Here is a 17,504-nt window from a genome sequence, read left to right as displayed (position 1 = left end):
CGATCAGGCGAGATTTATATGAGTGGCTCACAGGCCTGAAACATTCACCTGGGAGACCCAGAGTGGCTGACTTCCCAGTATGGCCATTGTTGGGCGAGTCTCCTCCTTTCCTCCTGCCTCAATCTAGAATTGGCTGCAAATCACAAGAGGGAGTGCAATGTCCGTGTGTAGTGCCTACTACCAGCTACCTCTCTGTCTTCCTTATGTAAATTAGAATTTTCAAGGGGGGACCATTGGCAATCTGCTCCTCCCACATAACCAGGAAGCCCTGTTGAACATGTCTGCCTGTGTTGTTGCAGGGACAGTGCCTTCTCTGCCAAAAAGGTGGCAGGAGAGCCTCACAACAAATGATGGGATCAACTGCTTATTTCGAAACCCAGCAAGGCAGTTACTGTGATGGATTGCAAATGTAATGGAAGGTGTGCCTGAGGTGTCACTTTCAGAAATACATGGAATTGTGATTGAGGGCCCAGCCTGGTGGATTTCTCTTTATTTACTACAGGTTCCCGCAAATATTGTGGTGTGTGTGGGGAATGCACTGCAAAAATTAGGAAGACTTAAGGGTGTAAAAGGGACCTGTCAGAAGTGGGATTTGAACCCACGCCTCCATGAGGAGACCAGAAGGCTCAGCATCACTGAAGATCAAGCTCTCTTGAGTCTGGCGCCTTAGACCACTCGGCCATCCTGACGGCTCAGGGTGTGCTTAGTTCTGACTTTTCTGTCTGCACCTGCCAACGTTTCCACTTACAACGTTCACAGAAATGTCACAGGTGTAAAGGCCCCAACAATACAACATAGCTCACACAAAATAAAAATAGGCCCAAGAACAACCCCCAGATGATCGATGGAGATAACTTTGTTTCGTCTGCAAAGGTAAAAAAAAATTCTCGCGGCTCACTGTGTTCAAAGACCACCTCTTCTTAAACTTGCATTGAGATAATAAGGTTTTAGAGTGTGCACAAAAAAAGCATCCAATGCACAGTGTTTCTGCCCCGTCTCGAACCGGGGACCTTTCGCGTGTTAGGCGAACGTGATGACCACTACACTACAGAAACTACCTTGGTGCTTTCTATTGTTAGAGGAAAGTTTCTCTCAAGTCTTCACCCTACTTCTATTCTGCTGTATCAGCAGCGGCTCAGAATGTGCAGAACAAGTGTGAAAACCTCAGAGATATCATCCAACATGCTTGCAATTAGACGTATTCAAAACTCACTTGTGCAGGCATCGACAGGCAAATATCTGATGCCTAAATGCCAGCGAGTACAGCTTGGGAAAGCATGACCTGGGACACACTGAGACTAAGCAGGTAGGCAGATAAAGCATGGTGATCCATTTTTCTTCTGAGGTTAGAAATATGTTGTGCAACAATGCACCCAGTATAACGAGAAATAGTCATAGTGCTTTTTTAGTAGGGTTTGTATGTTTACCTCTAAAAAGGGCTCGTCCGGGATTTGAACCCGGGAGCTCTCGCACCCTAAGCGAGAATCATACCCCTAGACCAACGAGCCACGCAAGAGTCACCTCTGACACGGCTCCAGGGGTTAGTGGCAGCTAGCCAGTACATGCTGCTCTGTTCTGCAATATGATTGCTGTCTTTTCCATGACCGTCATCAAACAAGAAATTAAAAAGCCTATGTCCTTCAGACAGTTTGTTTGCTTTAAGTGTCTGCTCGTGGTGAGGACAAGAGAAGCATTTCTTCTCTCATGCCTTGCTTTCATGAAGTAGGCCCACCCTACAGAGCAAAGTGCGAGCAAGCGAATGGCGCAAGCTATCGTCACTTCTCTTTTCGAGCTGTCACTGAGATCTCTGGAGCACACTACGTCAGGCTGGTGAGGAATAGACAGCCTCTATTATCTCAGCTTTTCTATAAAGTGAGCCAGTAAATGCAAACACTGTGAAAAACAGCAAGCTGCATTTCTGCCCGGTCTCGAACCAGGGACCTTTCGCGTGTAAGGCGAACGTGATAACCACTACACTACAGAAACAGACACTACCTCAGGAATCTTGTTGGCGTGTATTGGGTTGGAACGCACAGACTAAGGGCCAACGTCCTTGAAGCTCAAAGTTGGGCTCTCCTTACCCGGTCTCTCTTTCTTTGGAAGACAGGAATGAGGACCACTTTTTTCCCCAAGAGGCGATTTTGAAACCATATCCTGAAATGACACTAGAAAAACTCTTTGCATGTAATGTTCCTACACTGCTGGTCCAGCCCAGAAAAGCAGTTGCAAGGAAGTCCTGCACTCCTTTATCATGTCAAAAGTGGAAAATAGCGTGCAGGGTAAGGAACCTTCTCGACATACACAGCGTCTTATAGCATTGAAAAGAAGAAAGGCTCCTATATAACAAGCAGCCTGAAAACTTCCACAGGATGGGCTCGTCCGGGATTTGAACCCGGGACCTCTCGCACCCGAAGCGAGAATCATACCCCTAGACCAACGAGCCTGAGTGGCCAGGAGACATTTTGAACAATTACTGAAGCGTCTTTCAGAAAACAGCAGGGCTATTTGGCTCGTCTCCCTATAAGTGAGCCACACAAAGTCATGTTTTCTCTCAAGTTGTTGTTTTTTCACTCCAGCAAGGAAGGGGGCAGCCAATCTCCTATCGGCCAGTGAGCAGTAAAAAGGCACAGATGAGAACAGCAAGCACTTTCTGGCACTTGTACTCCTCTGCAAGTCCTGGACCCTTGCTCCATAGACTTCCACACCAGAAGCAATGAAGGGCCCACCATTTCTTGCGCCTGAGAAAGAGGTGTTTGATATTTGGATTCAAACGCGCTCGCTCAGCGCTCGATCAGGCTCGATCAGGCGAGATTTATATGAGTGGCTCACAGGCCTGAAACATTCACCTGGGAGACCCAGAGTGGCTGACTTCCCAGTATGGCCATTGTTGGGCGAGTCTCCTCCTTTCCTCCTGCCTCAATCTAGAATTGGCTGCAAATCACAAGAGGGAGTGCAATGTCCGTGTGTAGTGCCTACTACCAGCTACCTCTCTGTCTTCCTTATGTAAATTAGAATTTTCAAGGGGGGACCATTGGCAATCTGCTCCTCCCACATAACCAGGAAGCCCTGTTGAACATGTCTGCCTGTGTTGTTGCAGGGACAGTGCCTTCTCTGCCAAAAAGGTGGCAGGAGAGCCTCACAACAAATGATGGGATCAACTGCTTATTTCGAAACCCAGCAAGGCAGTTACTGTGATGGATTGCAAATGTAATGGAAGGTGTGCCTGAGGTGTCACTTTCAGAAATACATGGAATTGTGATTGAGGGCCCAGCCTGGTGGATTTCTCTTTATTTACTACAGGTTCCCGCAAATATTGTGGTGTGTGTGGGGAATGCACTGCAAAAATTAGGAAGACTTAAGGGTGTAAAAGGGACCTGTCAGAAGTGGGATTTGAACCCACGCCTCCATGAGGAGACCAGAAGGCTCAGCATCACTGAAGATCAAGCTCTCTTGAGTCTGGCGCCTTAGACCACTCGGCCATCCTGACGGCTCAGGGTGTGCTTAGTTCTGACTTTTCTGTCTGCACCTGCCAACGTTTCCACTTACAACGTTCACAGAAATGTCACAGGTGTAAAGGCCCCAACAATACAACATAGCTCACACAAAATAAAAATAGGCCCAAGAACAACCCCCAGATGATCGATGGAGATAACTTTGTTTCGTCTGCAAAGGTAAAAAAAAATTCTCGCGGCTCACTGTGTTCAAAGACCACCTCTTCTTAAACTTGCATTGAGATAATAAGGTTTTAGAGTGTGCACAAAAAAAGCATCCAATGCACAGTGTTTCTGCCCCGTCTCGAACCGGGGACCTTTCGCGTGTTAGGCGAACGTGATGACCACTACACTACAGAAACTACCTTGGTGCTTTCTACTGTTAGAGGAAAGTTTCTCTCAAGTCTTCACCCTACTTCTATTCTGCTGTATCAGCAGCGGCTCAGAATGTGCAGAACAAGTGTGAAAACCTCAGAGATATCATCCAACATGCTTGCAATTAGACGTATTCAAAACTCACTTGTGCAGGCATCGACAGGCAAATATCTGATGCCTAAATGCCAGCGAGTACAGCTTGGGAAAGCATCACCTGGGACACACTGAGACTAAGCAGGTAGGCAGATAAAGCATGGTGATCCATTTTTCTTCTGAGGTTAGAAATATGTTGTGCAACAATGCACCCAGTATAACGAGAAATAGTCAGGCATAGTGCTTTTTTAGTAGGGTTTGTATGTTTACCTCTAAAAAGGGCTCGTCCGGGATTTGAACCCGGGACCTCTCGCACCCTAAGCGAGAATCATACCCCTAGACCAACGAGCCACGCAAGAGTCACCTCTGACACGGCTCCAGGGGTTAGTGGCAGCTAGCCAGTACATGCTGCTCTGTTCTGCAATATGATTGCTGTCTTTTCCATGACCGTCATCAAACAAGAAATTAAAAAGCCTCTGTCCTTCAGACAGTTTGTTTGCTTTAAGTGTCTGCTCGTGGTGAGGACAAGAGAAGCATTTCTTCTCTCATGCCTTGCTTTCATGAAGTAGGCCCACCCTACAGAGCAAAGTGCGAGCAAGCGAATGGCGCAAGCTATCGTCACTTCTCTTTTCGAGCTGTCACTGAGATCTCTGGAGCACACTATGTCAGGCTGGTGAGGAATAGACAGCCTCTATTATCTCAGCTTTTCTATAAAGTGAGCCAGTAAATGCAAACACTGTGAAAAACAGCAAGCTGCATTTCTGCCCGGTCTCGAACCAGGGACCTTTCGCGTGTAAGGCGAACGTGATAACCACTACACTACAGAAACAGACACTACCTCAGGAATCTTGTTGGCGTGTATTGGGTTGGAACGCACAGACTAAGGGCCAACGTCCTTGAAGCTCAAAGTTGGGCTCTCCTTACCCGGTCTCTCTTTCTTTGGAAGACAGGAATGAGGACCACTTTTTTCCCCAAGAGGCGATTTTGAAACCATATCCTGAAATGACACTAGAAAAACTCTTTGCATGTAATGTTCCTACACTGCTGGTCCAGCCCAGAAAAGCAGTTGCAAGGAAGTCCTGCACTCCTTTATCATGTCAAAAGTGGAAAATAGCGTGCAGGGTAAGGAACCTTCTCGACATACACAGCGTCTTATAGCATTGAAAAGAAGAAAGGCTCCTATATGACAAGCAGCCTGAAAACTTCCACAGGATGGGCTCGTCCGGGATTTGAACCCGGGACCTCTCGCACCCGAAGCGAGAATCATACCCCTAGACCAACGAGCCTGAGTGGCCAGGAGACATTTTGAACAATTACTGAAGCGTCTTTCAGAAAACAGCAGGGCTATTTGGCTCGTCTCCCTATAAGTGAGCCACACAAAGTCATGTTTTCTCTCAAGTTGTTGTTTTTTCACTCCAGCAAGGAAGGGGGCAGCCAATCTCCTATCGGCCAGTGAGCAGTAAAAAGGCACAGATGAGAACAGCAAGCACTTTCTGGCACTTGTACTCCTCTGCAAGTCCTGGACCCTTGCTCCATAGACTTCCACACCAGAAGCAATGAAGGGCCCACCATTTCTTGCGCCTGAGAAAGAGGTGTTTGATATTTGGATTCAAACGCGCCCGCTCAGCGCTCGATCAGGCGAGATTTATATGAGTGGCTCACAGGCCTGAAACATTCACCTGGGAGACCCAGAGTGGCTGACTTCCCAGTATGGCCATTGTTGGGCGAGTCTCCTCCTTTCCTCCTGCCTCAATCTAGAATTGGCTGCAAATCACAAGAGGGAGTGCAATGTCCGTGTGTAGTGCCTACTACCAGCTACCTCTCTGTCTTCCTTATGTAAATTAGAATTTTCAAGGGGGGACCATTGGCAATCTGCTCCTCCCACATAACCAGGAAGCCCTGTTGAACATGTCTGCCTGTGTTGTTGCAGGGACAGTGCCTTCTCTGCCAAAAAGGTGGCAGGAGAGCCTCACAACAAATGATGGGATCAACTGCTTATTTCGAAACCCAGCAAGGCAGTTACTGTGATGGATTGCAAATGTAATGGAAGGTGTGCCTGCGGTGTCACTTTCAGAAATACATGGAATTGTGATTGAGGGCCCAGCCTGGTGGATTTCTCTTTATTTACTACAGGTTCCCGCAAATATTGTGGTGTGTGTGGGGAATGCACTGCAAAAATTAGGAAGACTTAAGGGTGTAAAAGGGACCTGTCAGAAGTGGGATTTGAACCCACGCCTCCATGAGGAGACCAGAAGGCTCAGCATCACTGAAGATCAAGCTCTCTTGAGTCTGGCGCCTTAGACCACTCGGCCATCCTGACGGCTCAGGGTGTGCTTAGTTCTGACTTTTCTGTCTGCACCTGCCAACGTTTCCACTTACAACGTTCACAGAAATGTCACAGGTGTAAAGGCCCCAACAATACAACATAGCTCACACAAAATAAAAATAGGCCCAAGAACAACCCCCAGATGATCGATGGAGATAACTTTGTTTCGTCTGCAAAGGTAAAAAAAAATTCTCGCGGCTCACCGTGTTCAAAGACCACCTCTTCTTAAACTTGCATTGAGATAATAAGGTTTTAGAGTGTGCACAAAAAAAGCATCCAATGCACAGTGTTTCTGCCCCGTCTCGAACCGGGGACCTTTCGCGTGTTAGGCGAACGTGATGACCACTACACTACAGAAACTACCTTGGTGCTTTCTACTGTTAGAGGAAAGTTTCTCTCAAGTCTTCACCCTACTTCTATTCTGCTGTATCAGCAGCGGCTCAGAATGTGCAGAACAAGTGTGAAAACCTCAGAGATATCATCCAACATGCTTGCAATTAGACGTATTCAAAACTCACTTGTGCAGGCATCGACAGGCAAATATTTGATGCCTAAATGCCAGCGAGTACAGCTTGGGAAAGCATCACCTGGGACACACTGAGACTAAGCAGGTAGGCAGATAAAGCATGGTGATCCATTTTTCTTCTGAGGTTAGAAATATGTTGTGCAACAATGCACCCAGTATAACGAGAAATAGTCAGGCATAGTGCTTTTTTAGTAGGGTTTGTATGTTTACCTCTAAAAAGGGCTCGTCCGGGATTTGAACCCGGGACCTCTCGCACCCTAAGCGAGAATCATACCCCTAGACCAACGAGCCACGCAAGAGTCACCTCTGACATGGCTCCAGGGGTTAGTGGCAGCTAGCCAGTACATGCTGCTCTGTTCTGCAATATGATTGCTGTCTTTTCCATGACCGTCATCAAACAAGAAATTAAAAAGCCTCTGTCCTTCAGACAGTTTGTTTGCTTTAAGTGTCTGCTCGTGGTGAGGACAAGAGAAGCATTTCTTCTCTCATGCCTTGCTTTCATGAAGTAGGCCCACCCTACAGAGCAAAGTGCGAGCAAGCGAATGGCGCAAGCTATCGTCACTTCTCTTTTCGAGCTGTCACTGAGATCTCTGGAGCACACTACGTCAGGCTGGTGAGGAATAGACAGCCTCTATTATCTCAGCTTTTCTATAAAGTGAGCCAGTAAATGCAAACACTGTGAAAAACAGCAAGCTGCATTTCTGCCCGGTCTCGAACCAGGGACCTTTCGCGTGTAAGGCGAACGTGATAACCACTACACTACAGAAACAGACACTACCTCAGGAATCTTGTTGGCGTGTATTGGGTTGGAACGCACAGACTAAGGGCCAACGTCCTTGAAGCTCAAAGTTGGGCTCTCCTTACCCGGTCTCTCTTTCTTTGGAAGACAGGAATGAGGACCACTTTTTTCCCCAAGAGGCGATTTTGAAACCATATCCTGAAATGACACTAGAAAAACTCTTTGCATGTAATGTTCCTACACTGCTGGTCCAGCCCAGAAAAGCAGTTGCAAGGAAGTCCTGCACTCCTTTATCATGTCAAAAGTGGAAAATAGCGTGCAGGGTAAGGAACCTTCTCGACATACACAGCGTCTTATAGCATTGAAAAGAAGAAAGGCTCCTATATGACAAGCAGCCTGAAAACTTCCACAGGATGGGCTCGTCCGGGATTTGAACCCGGGACCTCTCGCACCCGAAGCGAGAATCATACCCCTAGACCAACGAGCCTGAGTGGCCAGGAGACATTTTGAACAATTACTGAAGCGTCTTTCAGAAAACAGCAGGGCTATTTGGCTCGTCTCCCTATAAGTGAGCCACACAAAGTCATGTTTTCTCTCAAGTTGTTGTTTTTTCACTCCAGCAAGGAAGGGGGCAGCCAATCTCCTATCGGCCAGTGAGCAGTAAAAAGGCACAGATGAGAACAGCAAGCACTTTCTGGCACTTGTACTCCTCTGCAAGTCCTGGACCCTTGCTCCATAGACTTCCACACCAGAAGCAATGAAGGGCCCACCATTTCTTGCGCCTGAGAAAGAGGTGTTTGATATTTGGATTCAAACGCGCCCGCTCAGCGCTCGATCAGGCTCGATCAGGCGAGATTTATATGAGTGGCTCACAGGCCTGAAACATTCACCTGGGAGACCCAGAGTGGCTGACTTCCCAGTATGGCCATTGTTGGGCGAGTCTCCTCCTTTCCTCCTGCCTCAATCTAGAATTGGCTGCAAATCACAAGAGGGAGTGCAATGTCCGTGTGTAGTGCCTACTACCAGCTACCTCTCTGTCTTCCTTATGTAAATTAGAATTTTCAAGGGGGGACCATTGGCAATCTGCTCCTCCCACATAACCAGGAAGCCCTGTTGAACATGTCTGCCTGTGTTGTTGCAGGGACAGTGCCTTCTCTGCCAAAAAGGTGGCAGGAGAGCCTCACAACAAATGATGGGATCAACTGCTTATTTCGAAACCCAGCAAGGCAGTTACTGTGATGGATTGCAAATGTAATGGAAGGTGTGCCTGAGGTGTCACTTTCAGAAATACATGGAATTGTGATTGAGGGCCCAGCCTGGTGGATTTCTCTTTATTTACTACAGGTTCCCGCAAATATTGTGGTGTGTGTGGGGAATGCACTGCAAAAATTAGGAAGACTTAAGGGTGTAAAAGGGACCTGTCAGAAGTGGGATTTGAACCCACGCCTCCATGAGGAGACCAGAAGGCTCAGCATCACTGAAGATCAAGCTCTCTTGAGTCTGGCGCCTTAGACCACTCGGCCATCCTGACGGCTCAGGGTGTGCTTAGTTCTGACTTTTCTGTCTGCACCTGCCAACGTTTCCACTTACAACGTTCACAGAAATGTCACAGGTGTAAAGGCCCCAACAATACAACATAGCTCACACAAAATAAAAATAGGCCCAAGAACAACCCCCAGATGATCGATGGAGATAACTTTGTTTCGTCTGCAAAGGTAAAAAAAAATTCTCGCGGCTCACTGTGTTCAAAGACCACCTCTTCTTAAACTTGCATTGAGATAATAAGGTTTTAGAGTGTGCACAAAAAAAGCATCCAATGCACAGTGTTTCTGCCCCGTCTCGAACCGGGGACCTTTCGCGTGTTAGGCGAACGTGATGACCACTACACTACAGAAACTACCTTGGTGCTTTCTACTGTTAGAGGAAAGTTTCTCTCAAGTCTTCACCCTACTTCTATTCTGCTGTATCAGCAGCGGCTCAGAATGTGCAGAACAAGTGTGAAAACCTCAGAGATATCATCCAACATGCTTGCAATTAGACGTATTCAAAACTCACTTGTGCAGGCATCGACAGGCAAATATCTGATGCCTAAATGCCAGCGAGTACAGCTTGGGAAAGCATCACCTGGGACACACTGAGACTAAGCAGGTAGGCAGATAAAGCATGGTGATCCATTTTTCTTCTGAGGTTAGAAATATGTTGTGCAACAATGCACCCAGTATAACGAGAAATAGTCAGGCATAGTGCTTTTTTAGTAGGGTTTGTATGTTTACCTCTAAAAAGGGCTCGTCCGGGATTTGAACCCGGGACCTCTCGCACCCTAAGCGAGAATCATACCCCTAGACCAACGAGCCACGCAAGAGTCACCTCTGACACGGCTCCAGGGGTTAGTGGCAGCTAGCCAGTACATGCTGCTCTGTTCTGCAATATGATTGCTGTCTTTTCCATGACCGTCATCAAACAAGAAATTAAAAAGCCTCTGTCCTTCAGACAGTTTGTTTGCTTTAAGTGTCTGCTCGTGGTGAGGACAAGAGAAGCATTTCTTCTCTCATGCCTTGCTTTCATGAAGTAGGCCCACCCTACAGAGCAAAGTGCGAGCAAGCGAATGGCGCAAGCTATCGTCACTTCTCTTTTCGAGCTGTCACTGAGATCTCTGGAGCACACTATGTCAGGCTGGTGAGGAATAGACAGCCTCTATTATCTCAGCTTTTCTATAAAGTGAGCCAGTAAATGCAAACACTGTGAAAAACAGCAAGCTGCATTTCTGCCCGGTCTCGAACCAGGGACCTTTCGCGTGTAAGGCGAACGTGATAACCACTACACTACAGAAACAGACACTACCTCAGGAATCTTGTTGGCGTGTATTGGGTTGGAACGCACAGACTAAGGGCCAACGTCCTTGAAGCTCAAAGTTGGGCTCTCCTTACCCGGTCTCTCTTTCTTTGGAAGACAGGAATGAGGACCACTTTTTTCCCCAAGAGGCGATTTTGAAACCATATCCTGAAATGACACTAGAAAAACTCTTTGCATGTAATGTTCCTACACTGCTGGTCCAGCCCAGAAAAGCAGTTGCAAGGAAGTCCTGCACTCCTTTATCATGTCAAAAGTGGAAAATAGCGTGCAGGGTAAGGAACCTTCTCGACATACACAGCGTCTTATAGCATTGAAAAGAAGAAAGGCTCCTATATGACAAGCAGCCTGAAAACTTCCACAGGATGGGCTCGTCCGGGATTTGAACCCGGGACCTCTCGCACCCGAAGCGAGAATCATACCCCTAGACCAACGAGCCTGAGTGGCCAGGAGACATTTTGAACAATTACTGAAGCGTCTTTCAGAAAACAGCAGGGCTATTTGGCTCGTCTCCCTATAAGTGAGCCACACAAAGTCATGTTTTCTCTCAAGTTGTTGTTTTTTCACTCCAGCAAGGAAGGGGGCAGCCAATCTCCTATCGGCCAGTGAGCAGTAAAAAGGCACAGATGAGAACAGCAAGCACTTTCTGGCACTTGTACTCCTCTGCAAGTCCTGGACCCTTGCTCCATAGACTTCCACACCAGAAGCAATGAAGGGCCCACCATTTCTTGCGCCTGAGAAAGAGGTGTTTGATATTTGGATTCAAACGCGCCCGCTCAGCGCTCGATCAGGCGAGATTTATATGAGTGGCTCACAGGCCTGAAACATTCACCTGGGAGACCCAGAGTGGCTGACTTCCCAGTATGGCCATTGTTGGGCGAGTCTCCTCCTTTCCTCCTGCCTCAATCTAGAATTGGCTGCAAATCACAAGAGGGAGTGCAATGTCCGTGTGTAGTGCCTACTACCAGCTACCTCTCTGTCTTCCTTATGTAAATTAGAATTTTCAAGGGGGGACCATTGGCAATCTGCTCCTCCCACATAACCAGGAAGCCCTGTTGAACATGTCTGCCTGTGTTGTTGCAGGGACAGTGCCTTCTCTGCCAAAAAGGTGGCAGGAGAGCCTCACAACAAATGATGGGATCAACTGCTTATTTCGAAACCCAGCAAGGCAGTTACTGTGATGGATTGCAAATGTAATGGAAGGTGTGCCTGCGGTGTCACTTTCAGAAATACATGGAATTGTGATTGAGGGCCCAGCCTGGTGGATTTCTCTTTATTTACTACAGGTTCCCGCAAATATTGTGGTGTGTGTGGGGAATGCACTGCAAAAATTAGGAAGACTTAAGGGTGTAAAAGGGACCTGTCAGAAGTGGGATTTGAACCCACGCCTCCATGAGGAGACCAGAAGGCTCAGCATCACTGAAGATCAAGCTCTCTTGAGTCTGGCGCCTTAGACCACTCGGCCATCCTGACGGCTCAGGGTGTGCTTAGTTCTGACTTTTCTGTCTGCACCTGCCAACGTTTCCACTTACAACGTTCACAGAAATGTCACAGGTGTAAAGGCCCCAACAATACAACATAGCTCACACAAAATAAAAATAGGCCCAAGAACAACCCCCAGATGATCGATGGAGATAACTTTGTTTCGTCTGCAAAGGTAAAAAAAAATTCTCGCGGCTCACCGTGTTCAAAGACCACCTCTTCTTAAACTTGCATTGAGATAATAAGGTTTTAGAGTGTGCACAAAAAAAGCATCCAATGCACAGTGTTTCTGCCCCGTCTCGAACCGGGGACCTTTCGCGTGTTAGGCGAACGTGATGACCACTACACTACAGAAACTACCTTGGTGCTTTCTACTGTTAGAGGAAAGTTTCTCTCAAGTCTTCACCCTACTTCTATTCTGCTGTATCAGCAGCGGCTCAGAATGTGCAGAACAAGTGTGAAAACCTCAGAGATATCATCCAACATGCTTGCAATTAGACGTATTCAAAACTCACTTGTGCAGGCATCGACAGGCAAATATTTGATGCCTAAATGCCAGCGAGTACAGCTTGGGAAAGCATCACCTGGGACACACTGAGACTAAGCAGGTAGGCAGATAAAGCATGGTGATCCATTTTTCTTCTGAGGTTAGAAATATGTTGTGCAACAATGCACCCAGTATAACGAGAAATAGTCAGGCATAGTGCTTTTTTAGTAGGGTTTGTATGTTTACCTCTAAAAAGGGCTCGTCCGGGATTTGAACCCGGGACCTCTCGCACCCTAAGCGAGAATCATACCCCTAGACCAACGAGCCACGCAAGAGTCACCTCTGACATGGCTCCAGGGGTTAGTGGCAGCTAGCCAGTACATGCTGCTCTGTTCTGCAATATGATTGCTGTCTTTTCCATGACCGTCATCAAACAAGAAATTAAAAAGCCTCTGTCCTTCAGACAGTTTGTTTGCTTTAAGTGTCTGCTCGTGGTGAGGACAAGAGAAGCATTTCTTCTCTCATGCCTTGCTTTCATGAAGTAGGCCCACCCTACAGAGCAAAGTGCGAGCAAGCGAATGGCGCAAGCTATCGTCACTTCTCTTTTCGAGCTGTCACTGAGATCTCTGGAGCACACTACGTCAGGCTGGTGAGGAATAGACAGCCTCTATTATCTCAGCTTTTCTATAAAGTGAGCCAGTAAATGCAAACACTGTGAAAAACAGCAAGCTGCATTTCTGCCCGGTCTCGAACCAGGGACCTTTCGCGTGTAAGGCGAACGTGATAACCACTACACTACAGAAACAGACACTACCTCAGGAATCTTGTTGGCGTGTATTGGGTTGGAACGCACAGACTAAGGGCCAACGTCCTTGAAGCTCAAAGTTGGGCTCTCCTTACCCGGTCTCTCTTTCTTTGGAAGACAGGAATGAGGACCACTTTTTTCCCCAAGAGGCGATTTTGAAACCATATCCTGAAATGACACTAGAAAAACTCTTTGCATGTAATGTTCCTACACTGCTGGTCCAGCCCAGAAAAGCAGTTGCAAGGAAGTCCTGCACTCCTTTATCATGTCAAAAGTGGAAAATAGCGTGCAGGGTAAGGAACCTTCTCGACATACACAGCGTCTTATAGCATTGAAAAGAAGAAAGGCTCCTATATGACAAGCAGCCTGAAAACTTCCACAGGATGGGCTCGTCCGGGATTTGAACCCGGGACCTCTCGCACCCGAAGCGAGAATCATACCCCTAGACCAACGAGCCTGAGTGGCCAGGAGACATTTTGAACAATTACTGAAGCGTCTTTCAGAAAACAGCAGGGCTATTTGGCTCGTCTCCCTATAAGTGAGCCACACAAAGTCATGTTTTCTCTCAAGTTGTTGTTTTTTCACTCCAGCAAGGAAGGGGGCAGCCAATCTCCTATCGGCCAGTGAGCAGTAAAAAGGCACAGATGAGAACAGCAAGCACTTTCTGGCACTTGTACTCCTCTGCAAGTCCTGGACCCTTGCTCCATAGACTTCCACACCAGAAGCAATGAAGGGCCCACCATTTCTTGCGCCTGAGAAAGAGGTGTTTGATATTTGGATTCAAACGCGCCCGCTCAGCGCTCGATCAGGCGAGATTTATATGAGTGGCTCACAGGCCTGAAACATTCACCTGGGAGACCCAGAGTGGCTGACTTCCCAGTATGGCCATTGTTGGGCGAGTCTCCTCCTTTCCTCCTGCCTCAATCTAGAATTGGCTGCAAATCACAAGAGGGAGTGCAATGTCCGTGTGTAGTGCCTACTACCAGCTACCTCTCTGTCTTCCTTATGTAAATTAGAATTTTCAAGGGGGGACCATTGGCAATCTGCTCCTCCCACATAACCAGGAAGCCCTGTTGAACATGTCTGCCTGTGTTGTTGCAGGGACAGTGCCTTCTCTGCCAAAAAGGTGGCAGGAGAGCCTCACAACAAATGATGGGATCAACTGCTTATTTCGAAACCCAGCAAGGCAGTTACTGTGATGGATTGCAAATGTAATGGAAGGTGTGCCTGCGGTGTCACTTTCAGAAATACATGGAATTGTGATTGAGGGCCCAGCCTGGTGGATTTCTCTTTATTTACTACAGGTTCCCGCAAATATTGTGGTGTGTGTGGGGAATGCACTGCAAAAATTAGGAAGACTTAAGGGTGTAAAAGGGACCTGTCAGAAGTGGGATTTGAACCCACGCCTCCATGAGGAGACCAGAAGGCTCAGCATCACTGAAGATCAAGCTCTCTTGAGTCTGGCGCCTTAGACCACTCGGCCATCCTGACGGCTCAGGGTGTGCTTAGTTCTGACTTTTCTGTCTGCACCTGCCAACGTTTCCACTTACAACGTTCACAGAAATGTCACAGGTGTAAAGGCCCCAACAATACAACATAGCTCACACAAAATAAAAATAGGCCCAAGAACAACCCCCAGATGATCGATGGAGATAACTTTGTTTCGTCTGCAAAGGTAAAAAAAAATTCTCGCGGCTCACCGTGTTCAAAGACCACCTCTTCTTAAACTTGCATTGAGATAATAAGGTTTTAGAGTGTGCACAAAAAAAGCATCCAATGCACAGTGTTTCTGCCCCGTCTCGAACCGGGGACCTTTCGCGTGTTAGGCGAACGTGATGACCACTACACTACAGAAACTACCTTGGTGCTTTCTACTGTTAGAGGAAAGTTTCTCTCAAGTCTTCACCCTACTTCTATTCTGCTGTATCAGCAGCGGCTCAGAATGTGCAGAACAAGTGTGAAAACCTCAGAGATATCATCCAACATGCTTGCAATTAGACGTATTCAAAACTCACTTGTGCAGGCATCGACAGGCAAATATTTGATGCCTAAATGCCAGCGAGTACAGCTTGGGAAAGCATCACCTGGGACACACTGAGACTAAGCAGGTAGGCAGATAAAGCATGGTGATCCATTTTTCTTCTGAGGTTAGAAATATGTTGTGCAACAATGCACCCAGTATAACGAGAAATAGTCAGGCATAGTGCTTTTTTAGTAGGGTTTGTATGTTTACCTCTAAAAAGGGCTCGTCCGGGATTTGAACCCGGGACCTCTCGCACCCTAAGCGAGAATCATACCCCTAGACCAACGAGCCACGCAAGAGTCACCTCTGACATGGCTCCAGGGGTTAGTGGCAGCTAGCCAGTACATGCTGCTCTGTTCTGCAATATGATTGCTGTCTTTTCCATGACCGTCATCAAACAAGAAATTAAAAAGCCTCTGTCCTTCAGACAGTTTGTTTGCTTTAAGTGTCTGCTCGTGGTGAGGACAAGAGAAGCATTTCTTCTCTCATGCCTTGCTTTCATGAAGTAGGCCCACCCTACAGAGCAAAGTGCGAGCAAGCGAATGGCGCAAGCTATCGTCACTTCTCTTTTCGAGCTGTCACTGAGATCTCTGGAGCACACTACGTCAGGCTGGTGAGGAATAGACAGCCTCTATTATCTCAGCTTTTCTATAAAGTGAGCCAGTAAATGCAAACACTGTGAAAAACAGCAAGCTGCATTTCTGCCCGGTCTCGAACCAGGGACCTTTCGCGTGTAAGGCGAACGTGATAACCACTACACTACAGAAACAGACACTACCTCAGGAATCTTGTTGGCGTGTATTGGGTTGGAACGCACAGACTAAGGGCCAACGTCCTTGAAGCTCAAAGTTGGGCTCTCCTTACCCGGTCTCTCTTTCTTTGGAAGACAGGAATGAGGACCACTTTTTTCCCCAAGAGGCGATTTTGAAACCATATCCTGAAATGACACTAGAAAAACTCTTTGCATGTAATGTTCCTACACTGCTGGTCCAGCCCAGAAAAGCAGTTGCAAGGAAGTCCTGCACTCCTTTATCATGTCAAAAGTGGAAAATAGCGTGCAGGGTAAGGAACCTTCTCGACATACACAGCGTCTTATAGCATTGAAAAGAAGAAAGGCTCCTATATGACAAGCAGCCTGAAAACTTCCACAGGATGGGCTCGTCCGGGATTTGAACCCGGGACCTCTCGCACCCGAAGCGAGAATCATACCCCTAGACCAACGAGCCTGAGTGGCCAGGAGACATTTTGAACAATTACTGAAGCGTCTTTCAGAAAACAGCAGGGCTATTTGGCTCGTCTCCCTATAAGTGAGCCACACAAAGTCATGTTTTCTCTCAAGTTGTTGTTTTTTCACTCCAGCAAGGAAGGGGGCAGCCAATCTCCTATCGGCCAGTGAGCAGTAAAAAGGCACAGATGAGAACAGCAAGCACTTTCTGGCACTTGTACTCCTCTGCAAGTCCTGGACCCTTGCTCCATAGACTTCCACACCAGAAGCAATGAAGGGCCCACCATTTCTTGCGCCTGAGAAAGAGGTGTTTGATATTTGGATTCAAACGCGCCCGCTCAGCGCTCGATCAGGCTCGATCAGGCGAGATTTATATGAGTGGCTCACAGGCCTGAAACATTCACCTGGGAGACCCAGAGTGGCTGACTTCCCAGTATGGCCATTGTTGGGCGAGTCTCCTCCTTTCCTCCTGCCTCAATCTAGAATTGGCTGCAAATCACAAGAGGGAGTGCAATGTCCGTGTGTAGTGCCTACTACCAGCTACCTCTCTGTCTTCCTTATGTAAATTAGAATTTTCAAGGGGGGACCATTGGCAATCTGCTCCTCCCACATAACCAGGAAGCCCTGTTGAACATGTCTGCCTGTGTTGTTGCAGGGACAGTGCCTTCTCTGCCAAAAAGGTGGCAGGAGAGCCTCACAACAAATGATGGGATCAACTGCTTATTTCGAAACCCAGCAAGGCAGTTACTGTGATGGATTGCAAATGTAATGGAAGGTGTGCCTGAGGTGTCACTTTCAGAAATACATGGAATTGTGATTGAGGGCCCAGCCTGGTGGATTTCTCTTTATTTACTACAGGTTCCCGCAAATATTGTGGTGTGTGTGGGGAATGCACTGCAAAAATTAGGAAGACTTAAGGGTGTAAAAGGGACCTGTCAGAAGTGGGATTTGAACCCACGCCTCCATGAGGAGACCAGAAGGCTCAGCATCACTGAAGATCAAGCTCTCTTGAGTCTGGCGCCTTAGACCACTCGGCCATCCTGACGGCTCAGGGTGTGCTTAGTTCTGACTTTTCTGTCTGC

At 47.4% G+C, this 17,504-nt stretch overlaps 31 non-coding genes across 31 annotated transcripts; all 31 read right to left on the bottom strand.

Moving 5' to 3' along the window:
- Nucleotides 1-577: 577 nt before the first annotated feature.
- On the bottom strand, nt 578-689 carry TRNAL-CAA (transfer RNA leucine (anticodon CAA)). The gene is made up of 2 exons: nt 652-689; nt 578-623 (listed from the first exon to the last, which is right to left on the bottom strand). It is a non-coding gene; the product is annotated as a tRNA-Leu (tRNA).
- A 293-nt stretch (nt 690-982) lies between these two features.
- Nucleotides 983-1,055, bottom strand: TRNAV-AAC (transfer RNA valine (anticodon AAC)). The gene has a single exon. It is a non-coding gene; the product is annotated as a tRNA-Val (tRNA).
- A 381-nt stretch (nt 1,056-1,436) lies between these two features.
- On the bottom strand, nt 1,437-1,508 carry TRNAP-AGG (transfer RNA proline (anticodon AGG)). The gene has a single exon. It is a non-coding gene; the product is annotated as a tRNA-Pro (tRNA).
- A 405-nt stretch (nt 1,509-1,913) lies between these two features.
- Nucleotides 1,914-1,986, bottom strand: TRNAV-UAC (transfer RNA valine (anticodon UAC)). Its single transcript has one exon. It is a non-coding gene; the product is annotated as a tRNA-Val (tRNA).
- Nucleotides 1,987-2,371: 385 nt separating this feature from the next.
- On the bottom strand, nt 2,372-2,443 carry TRNAP-CGG (transfer RNA proline (anticodon CGG)). Its single transcript has one exon. It is a non-coding gene; the product is annotated as a tRNA-Pro (tRNA).
- Nucleotides 2,444-3,375: 932 nt separating this feature from the next.
- Nucleotides 3,376-3,487, bottom strand: TRNAL-CAA (transfer RNA leucine (anticodon CAA)). Its single transcript has 2 exons — nt 3,450-3,487; nt 3,376-3,421 (listed from the first exon to the last, which is right to left on the bottom strand). It is a non-coding gene; the product is annotated as a tRNA-Leu (tRNA).
- A 293-nt stretch (nt 3,488-3,780) lies between these two features.
- TRNAV-AAC (transfer RNA valine (anticodon AAC)) lies at nt 3,781-3,853 on the bottom strand. The gene has a single exon. It is a non-coding gene; the product is annotated as a tRNA-Val (tRNA).
- Nucleotides 3,854-4,238: 385 nt separating this feature from the next.
- On the bottom strand, nt 4,239-4,310 carry TRNAP-AGG (transfer RNA proline (anticodon AGG)). Its single transcript has one exon. It is a non-coding gene; the product is annotated as a tRNA-Pro (tRNA).
- A 405-nt stretch (nt 4,311-4,715) lies between these two features.
- Nucleotides 4,716-4,788, bottom strand: TRNAV-UAC (transfer RNA valine (anticodon UAC)). The gene has a single exon. It is a non-coding gene; the product is annotated as a tRNA-Val (tRNA).
- Nucleotides 4,789-5,173: 385 nt separating this feature from the next.
- TRNAP-CGG (transfer RNA proline (anticodon CGG)) lies at nt 5,174-5,245 on the bottom strand. The gene has a single exon. It is a non-coding gene; the product is annotated as a tRNA-Pro (tRNA).
- Nucleotides 5,246-6,167: 922 nt separating this feature from the next.
- Nucleotides 6,168-6,279, bottom strand: TRNAL-CAA (transfer RNA leucine (anticodon CAA)). The gene is made up of 2 exons: nt 6,242-6,279; nt 6,168-6,213 (listed from the first exon to the last, which is right to left on the bottom strand). It is a non-coding gene; the product is annotated as a tRNA-Leu (tRNA).
- A 293-nt stretch (nt 6,280-6,572) lies between these two features.
- Nucleotides 6,573-6,645, bottom strand: TRNAV-AAC (transfer RNA valine (anticodon AAC)). Its single transcript has one exon. It is a non-coding gene; the product is annotated as a tRNA-Val (tRNA).
- Nucleotides 6,646-7,030: 385 nt separating this feature from the next.
- On the bottom strand, nt 7,031-7,102 carry TRNAP-AGG (transfer RNA proline (anticodon AGG)). The gene has a single exon. It is a non-coding gene; the product is annotated as a tRNA-Pro (tRNA).
- Nucleotides 7,103-7,507: 405 nt separating this feature from the next.
- TRNAV-UAC (transfer RNA valine (anticodon UAC)) lies at nt 7,508-7,580 on the bottom strand. The gene has a single exon. It is a non-coding gene; the product is annotated as a tRNA-Val (tRNA).
- Nucleotides 7,581-7,965: 385 nt separating this feature from the next.
- TRNAP-CGG (transfer RNA proline (anticodon CGG)) lies at nt 7,966-8,037 on the bottom strand. The gene has a single exon. It is a non-coding gene; the product is annotated as a tRNA-Pro (tRNA).
- Nucleotides 8,038-8,969: 932 nt separating this feature from the next.
- Nucleotides 8,970-9,081, bottom strand: TRNAL-CAA (transfer RNA leucine (anticodon CAA)). The gene is made up of 2 exons: nt 9,044-9,081; nt 8,970-9,015 (listed from the first exon to the last, which is right to left on the bottom strand). It is a non-coding gene; the product is annotated as a tRNA-Leu (tRNA).
- A 293-nt stretch (nt 9,082-9,374) lies between these two features.
- TRNAV-AAC (transfer RNA valine (anticodon AAC)) lies at nt 9,375-9,447 on the bottom strand. The gene has a single exon. It is a non-coding gene; the product is annotated as a tRNA-Val (tRNA).
- Nucleotides 9,448-9,832: 385 nt separating this feature from the next.
- On the bottom strand, nt 9,833-9,904 carry TRNAP-AGG (transfer RNA proline (anticodon AGG)). The gene has a single exon. It is a non-coding gene; the product is annotated as a tRNA-Pro (tRNA).
- A 405-nt stretch (nt 9,905-10,309) lies between these two features.
- TRNAV-UAC (transfer RNA valine (anticodon UAC)) lies at nt 10,310-10,382 on the bottom strand. The gene has a single exon. It is a non-coding gene; the product is annotated as a tRNA-Val (tRNA).
- Nucleotides 10,383-10,767: 385 nt separating this feature from the next.
- TRNAP-CGG (transfer RNA proline (anticodon CGG)) lies at nt 10,768-10,839 on the bottom strand. Its single transcript has one exon. It is a non-coding gene; the product is annotated as a tRNA-Pro (tRNA).
- A 922-nt stretch (nt 10,840-11,761) lies between these two features.
- Nucleotides 11,762-11,873, bottom strand: TRNAL-CAA (transfer RNA leucine (anticodon CAA)). Its single transcript has 2 exons — nt 11,836-11,873; nt 11,762-11,807 (listed from the first exon to the last, which is right to left on the bottom strand). It is a non-coding gene; the product is annotated as a tRNA-Leu (tRNA).
- A 293-nt stretch (nt 11,874-12,166) lies between these two features.
- TRNAV-AAC (transfer RNA valine (anticodon AAC)) lies at nt 12,167-12,239 on the bottom strand. The gene has a single exon. It is a non-coding gene; the product is annotated as a tRNA-Val (tRNA).
- Nucleotides 12,240-12,624: 385 nt separating this feature from the next.
- Nucleotides 12,625-12,696, bottom strand: TRNAP-AGG (transfer RNA proline (anticodon AGG)). Its single transcript has one exon. It is a non-coding gene; the product is annotated as a tRNA-Pro (tRNA).
- Nucleotides 12,697-13,101: 405 nt separating this feature from the next.
- TRNAV-UAC (transfer RNA valine (anticodon UAC)) lies at nt 13,102-13,174 on the bottom strand. Its single transcript has one exon. It is a non-coding gene; the product is annotated as a tRNA-Val (tRNA).
- Nucleotides 13,175-13,559: 385 nt separating this feature from the next.
- On the bottom strand, nt 13,560-13,631 carry TRNAP-CGG (transfer RNA proline (anticodon CGG)). Its single transcript has one exon. It is a non-coding gene; the product is annotated as a tRNA-Pro (tRNA).
- A 922-nt stretch (nt 13,632-14,553) lies between these two features.
- TRNAL-CAA (transfer RNA leucine (anticodon CAA)) lies at nt 14,554-14,665 on the bottom strand. Its single transcript has 2 exons — nt 14,628-14,665; nt 14,554-14,599 (listed from the first exon to the last, which is right to left on the bottom strand). It is a non-coding gene; the product is annotated as a tRNA-Leu (tRNA).
- Nucleotides 14,666-14,958: 293 nt separating this feature from the next.
- On the bottom strand, nt 14,959-15,031 carry TRNAV-AAC (transfer RNA valine (anticodon AAC)). The gene has a single exon. It is a non-coding gene; the product is annotated as a tRNA-Val (tRNA).
- Nucleotides 15,032-15,416: 385 nt separating this feature from the next.
- On the bottom strand, nt 15,417-15,488 carry TRNAP-AGG (transfer RNA proline (anticodon AGG)). Its single transcript has one exon. It is a non-coding gene; the product is annotated as a tRNA-Pro (tRNA).
- Nucleotides 15,489-15,893: 405 nt separating this feature from the next.
- Nucleotides 15,894-15,966, bottom strand: TRNAV-UAC (transfer RNA valine (anticodon UAC)). Its single transcript has one exon. It is a non-coding gene; the product is annotated as a tRNA-Val (tRNA).
- Nucleotides 15,967-16,351: 385 nt separating this feature from the next.
- On the bottom strand, nt 16,352-16,423 carry TRNAP-CGG (transfer RNA proline (anticodon CGG)). The gene has a single exon. It is a non-coding gene; the product is annotated as a tRNA-Pro (tRNA).
- A 932-nt stretch (nt 16,424-17,355) lies between these two features.
- TRNAL-CAA (transfer RNA leucine (anticodon CAA)) lies at nt 17,356-17,467 on the bottom strand. The gene is made up of 2 exons: nt 17,430-17,467; nt 17,356-17,401 (listed from the first exon to the last, which is right to left on the bottom strand). It is a non-coding gene; the product is annotated as a tRNA-Leu (tRNA).
- Nucleotides 17,468-17,504: the final 37 nt, after the last annotated feature.

This window comes from Lissotriton vulgaris, chromosome 10 (genome assembly GCF_964263255.1).
Source record: "Lissotriton vulgaris chromosome 10, aLisVul1.2, whole genome shotgun sequence".
In the NCBI taxonomy this organism is placed as follows: Eukaryota; Metazoa; Chordata; class Amphibia; order Caudata; family Salamandridae; genus Lissotriton; species Lissotriton vulgaris.
This window is presented reverse-complemented; position numbering and strand designations above follow the sequence as displayed.